The following is a 6,000-nucleotide window of genomic DNA, read 5'->3' as shown; positions in this document are numbered from 1 at the left end:
TTAACCTGTTGTTCTGGCTAAATTCCCAATCTGGACAGTGTACCATCATGGCCACCTAATCATCCCCAGCTTCCAAATGGCTCATTCATCCCCCTTCCATTCCATTCCCCAGTTCGTTGCCATAAATGAGAATGTGTCTCGGTCAATTTACCTGGTAAAATAACAAATTACTAAAAGTGTTATTAAGAATGTTATAGAATTTAGACTGTTAATGCAAGTACAGAGTACCATCATGCATATGCAAATAACGTGAGATAACGCCCACTATGTTTTTATTTTCTCCTTTAAATCGAAAATCCCAGCCCTTTATGCAAATCGCTCATCCCGTCAGCGGAAGCTGGCTGTAAGCTTATTTCCGACATATATTCCTTTAAAGCTGTGGCTTGACTGCAAGACGTCCCAGAGGATCCAGTCGATGCACCAATACAAAAATACCTTTCGAGGGGACGTAAACATTATATCACAACAATAACGAACGAAGGAAAGAGATACCAATAACTGGGTAAGCATAGTGCATGTTTTAAAAGATGACATTATTATAATTTACCAGCTCAAGTTACTAAGCATCTCAGTTTTCTTGCTGCATCACAAGGTTTCGCTCGACTAACCGTCAGCTATGTACTTGGGAAAAGCAACATCGAAATGCCTGCAAGTTCCGTGGTAGGCTATAATAAACGCGTTTCCATATGTAGTATTATTACTACACTGTACTAGAATGAACTGACGACCTCAAGTTTGTTGATAACATTGAATACACAGCGGGCTTAATTAATACATTTGAGTGCTCGTGCAACTGTTGACGATGGATGCTCTTGACAGTAACACTAGAGGGTAGGTTGCATAATTAGGCAGTTGCAATTACAAATTGTCATGTTAACCTTTTCATATAATTATTTCAAAAGCACTTGTTCATTATTCCACGAGACCTGTTACTATTTTCTACCGTGGCATCTAGTTCAACTGTACAGGTCCGGTGCGCCTGTGAAACGTAAAGGCAATGTTTTGCATTTGCAAAACTTTTTTTCATACATTAATAATATAATTTGAAATTGAGAGTAATGTTTTGGAATGGAATTAATACTAAGATGCACCAGAAAATTGGTTTGCTGCCCTTTCTTTTGGTTGAAATTATGTTATGCAATTGCAATCATTCAATTTAGCATGCTGCATGTGTCAGGAGGTTGGAAGCAATTTATGAGCAAAGTACATAGCCTTTTTCATAACTGTCAAATCAAACCAGTTAATAATACAGTAATAGCACCCAAGTGTGTTTGTTGACCAGTTTTGTCGAAATACAGTGGTGTGAGTCGATATCATGTGTGCATCATGTGAGTCTCTGTATTTACTGCAGAGTCCAGGTTCACGTCAGGGAAGTGGTGGATATTAAAATCCGATGTAAATCGCTTCTTGATGAGTGAGATGCAAACCAGAAGGGTAGAGAGAGCCCGTTGTATGTTTATCTCCTATGAGGATTACCCAAGTGCCCCAAGGGTGGTGGTGCACCAGGTGCTCTTTGCTTTTCACTTTGCTTTCCTGAAATGTGTGTTCGCTAACCTTGCCACTATGGATAATTTGTCTTTTGCAGGTGCCAAGAAGACAGCTGCTCCTCTTTTCCAAAAGGAGGAGGCGCACAACGTCTTTGGGACAACTGCTGTTGCATGCAGTCATCTGCAGAGGTTACTGTATGAAGCTTTTAAGGCCTTTTTGGTGAGTCTGTCTGGATGTTTTTATAACTCATTCGTTTTTAGATTATTCAGGTTAGATACAAGATGTGTGTGTGTGCATCTACATGGTCTACATCTACAAACACCCTTTCAGACACTCCTGAGCGCTAATCTGGTCCGATCTGGTTTCAGCTCGTGACTGCGTGGACGCATGTCATGAAGAGAAACCTTTACATCCCATTAACGGTATTGATCACTAAACACTCCCGCTGGCTCAGCAGTCGGTCTCACAATGCAGCAGAGAGACGGGGAACCACAGACCCTTGTTCTTATTCGTTGCAGACTGTCTATGTTGCGTCAACACCCCTGAATAAAGCAAACTATGACACAAGACAGAAAGGTTACATTGGAGCATTAGCATAGGCTACTAAAGTTGAAATGTTCTTCCTTTCATAACCCCAAAGATCACTGGACTGCACTCACATACAACTTGTCCCTCCAGCTCTGTGTTTCTTATTCCATCTTAAAACTGCTGATTAAAACTTTCTGGCTGACTGCTCCATGCTGAGGCTTGTGAAATCACCTTAAATGGGTGAAACACAGCTCTTAAAAAAAATTCTACATTTCAGTTTTGGCTATCTTATGTTGTCTTTGGTAGTTTGCTTCAGACAAGGCCTAATTCTTTTGATTTAAGGGTGTGACTATATCATTTCATCAGAATCATACATTGACAGTGAGTTTAGAAAAAGTAGCCCTAGGCCAATATTTGGAATATTTTACTACTTGTTTGATGTGGAGACATCAGATATTACGGGCATATCGTCCAGATGATTACAATATTATAATAATCGTAATTATGACGGTATCATTGTGAATCCCAGCTTTGTCATTAACAGAGAAATTGACCACAGATAACCCCACCCACCTCACTGAGATCCCGGACCGAGCTTCCAAGTACAGGACACTGTGTGTCTTGAATTACACAGTCTATTTGTGCGGTGTGGTCTGAGTTCTTCTCAACAGTCTTCTTTTATCCTTGTCGGCTTTCTCTTGAAGTTGTGTGACGTCATTCTAGTCCACTCTAGGCTCAGTAGGCCTTATATGGGATGTTGTTCAACCACAATAGAATATTGGATTAAAGTCAGGCAAAGAAATCATTTTGTTTACTGTTCATGTCACAGTGACGGCTGAGAGAGAGCAGATCTGACTCCGGCCAGGCAGCCACATTGTTGGAGCTCGAGCACATTCAATATCTAAATCGATATCAGATAACATGCATGCAGTATGATGCCACTGAGGTTTAATAATAGCCCTGGTTCTAATGCAGAGGGCAGCTACACTATGCTCCTGTTCTGTCCGGTCTGCCATGGCAACTACTTCATTGAGTGTCATGCTTTTTACTGTTTGCAAGTGGTATTGTCACACAGTAGTTATAGACCTTGGTCTGTAATAGTTATTATAAAACGAGGTATATAGTTATTATAGACCATGTTATAGACCAGGGGTATTCAAATCTTACCCTACGATGTCCAGACTACTGCTGGTTTTCTGTTCTACCTGATGAAAATGCATAATTGCACCCACCTGGTCTCCCAGGTCTAAATCACTCCCTGATTAGAGGGAAAGAATTTTAAAAAAGCAGTGGAACTGGCTTCGAGGTCCAGATAAAAATTTGAGGTTTATACACCATAGTCAGTTTTGATGAGTTTGACAGATGAACAAGTATTCAAATTCAACATGAGTTGAGGCAAAGCCACAGAGATCAAATCACATTTTATTTGTCACAGGCGCCAAAACATTTTTAAAATTGAGCCTTTATTTAACTAGGCAAGTCGGTTAAGAACAAATTCTTATTTACAACGACGGCCTACACCGGCCAAACCCGGATGACACTGGGCCTGCAATCAAACCAGGGTGTCTGTAGTGATGCCTCAAGCACCGAGAAGCAGTGCCTTAAACCGCTGTGCCACTTGGGAGCCCAAGTGTAGACTTTACCGTGAAATGCTTACTTATGAGCCCTTTCCCAACAATTCAGTTAAAAGTAAGAAAATAGTTACATACTAAAATTAAAATAACGAGGCTATATACAAGGAGTACCAGTACCTAGTCAGTGTACTGGGGTATGAAGTAGTTGGGGTGATTGATTGCGGTAATATGTACATGTACGTTTGGTTAGGTGATTGATTGAAGTACTATGTACATCTAGCTAGGGGGTGAAAAGCAGAAAATCCAGGTAGCCATTTGATTAACTGTTCAGCAGTCTTATGGCTTTGGGGTAGAAGCTGTTCAGGGGCCTCTTGGTCCCAGACTTGGTTCTCTGCCACCGCTTGCCCTTTTGGTAGCAGAGAGAACAGACTGGGACTTGGGTGGCTGGATTCTTTGACAATTTTTAGGGCCTTCCTCTGACACCGCGTGGTATTGAAGTCCTGGATGACAGGGAGCTTAGCCCCAGTGATGTACTGGGCAGTACGCACTAGAGGTAGACCGATTATGATTTTTCAACGCCGGTACCAATACCGATTTATTGGAGGATCAAAAAAAGACGATACCGATTAATCGGCCAATTTTTAAAAAATGCATTTATTTGTAATAATGACAATTACAACAATACTGAATGAACACTTATTTTAACTTAATATAATACATCAATAAAATCAATTTAGCCTCAAATAATGAAACATGTTCAATTAGGTTTAAATAATGCAAAATGTAAGAAATAATGCAAAATGTAAGAAAGCTAGGTTGTAGTTATTATAGGACTATTTCTCTCTATACCATTTGTATTTCATTAACCTTTGACTATTGGATGTTCTTATAGGCACTTTAGTACTGCCAGTGTAACATTATAGCTTCCGTCCCTCTCCTCGCTCGAACCAGGAACACATCGACAACAGCCACCCCCGAAGCAGCATTACCCATGCAGAGCAAGGGGAACAACTACTCCAAGTCTCAGAGCGAGTGACGTTTGAAACGCTATTAGCGCGCACCCCGCTAACTAGCTAGCCATTTCACATCGGTTACACCAGCCTAATCTCTGGAGTTGATAGGCTTGAAGTCATAAACAGCGCAATGCGCAATGCAACGAAGAGCTGCTGGCAAAATGCACGAAAGTGCTGTTTGAATGAATGTTTACGAGCCTGCTGCAGCCTACCAACGCTCAGTCAGACTGCTCTATCAAATCATAGACTTAGTTATAACATAACACACAGAAATACGAGCCTTAGGTCATTAATATGGTCGAATCCGGAAACTATCATCTCGAAAACAAGACGTTTATTCTTTCAGTGAAATACGGAATGGGTGGCATCCATAAGTCTAAATATTCCTGTTGCATTGCACAACCTTCAATGTTATGTCATAATTACGTAAAATTTTGGCAAATTAGGCGGCCCAAACTGTTGCATATACACTGACTCTGCGTGCAATGAATGCAAGAGAAGTGACACAATTTCACCTGGTTAATATTGCCTGCTAACCTGGATTTCTTTTGGCTAAATATGCAGGTTTAAAAATATATACGTCTGTGTATTGATTTTAAGAAAGGCATTGATGTTTATGGTTAGGTACACATTGGAGCAACGATACGCACCGCATCGATTATATGCAACGCAGGACACACTAGATAACTACACATGGTTGATGATATTACTAGTTTAACTAGTGATTATGATTGATTGATTGTTTTTTATAAGATAAGTTTAATGCTAGCTAGCAACTTACCTTGGCTTCTTACTGCATTCGCGTAACAGGCAGGCTCCTCGTGGAGTGCAATGTAATCAGGTGGTTAGAGCATTGGACTAGTTAACTGTAAGGTTGCAAGATTGAATCCCCCGAGCTGACAAGGTAAAAATCTGTCGTTCTGCCCCTGAACGAGGCAGTTAACCCACCGTTCCTAGGCCGTCATTGAAAATAAGAATGTGTTCTTAACTGGCTTGCCTAGTTAAATAAAGATGAAATAAAGGTGTAAAAAATACAGATTTGATTGTTATGAAAAGTTGAAATCGGCCCTAATTTATCGGCCATTCCGATTAATCGGTCGACCGATTTAACCCGGATGCCGAGCAGTTGCCATACCAAGCCTTGATTCAGTCCGTCTACATGATCTCTATGGTGCAGCTGTAGAACTTTTCGAGGATCTGAGGGCCCATGCCAAATATTTTCAGCCTCCTGAGGGGGAAGAGGCGCTGCTGTGCCCTCTTCACAATTGTATTGGTGTGTTTTGTTTCTTCCACATTGCGTGATAAATGACATTGCTCTCTCCTTTCCTCTGCATATGACCAGTTAACAGTCGTCTCTACAGAGCAGAGGCTCTGCCTGATCCCTGGGCTGCCTTCCT

At 41.0% G+C, this 6,000-nt stretch overlaps 1 protein-coding gene across 2 annotated transcripts in view; it reads left to right on the top strand.

Moving 5' to 3' along the window:
* The first annotated feature begins 352 nt into the window (after positions 1 to 352).
* LOC129830981 (solute carrier family 45 member 4-like) overlaps positions 353 to 6,000 on the top strand; it is a 90,218-nt gene continuing 84,570 nt past the window's right edge. The window contains exons 1-2 of one of the 2 annotated variants that reach the window (XR_008755662.1): positions 353 to 502; positions 1,586 to 1,707. The gene's annotated coding sequence lies outside the window, so the exon portion shown is untranslated. The remainder of the gene's footprint in view (positions 503 to 1,585; positions 1,708 to 6,000) is intronic. The other variant, XM_055893909.1, reaches the window with a different exon arrangement.

Source organism: Salvelinus fontinalis, chromosome 32, assembly GCF_029448725.1.
Source record: "Salvelinus fontinalis isolate EN_2023a chromosome 32, ASM2944872v1, whole genome shotgun sequence".
Taxonomy (NCBI): domain Eukaryota; kingdom Metazoa; phylum Chordata; class Actinopteri; order Salmoniformes; family Salmonidae; genus Salvelinus; species Salvelinus fontinalis.
Note: the sequence above shows the minus strand (reverse complement) of the source record. Positions and strands in the feature narration are given on the sequence as shown.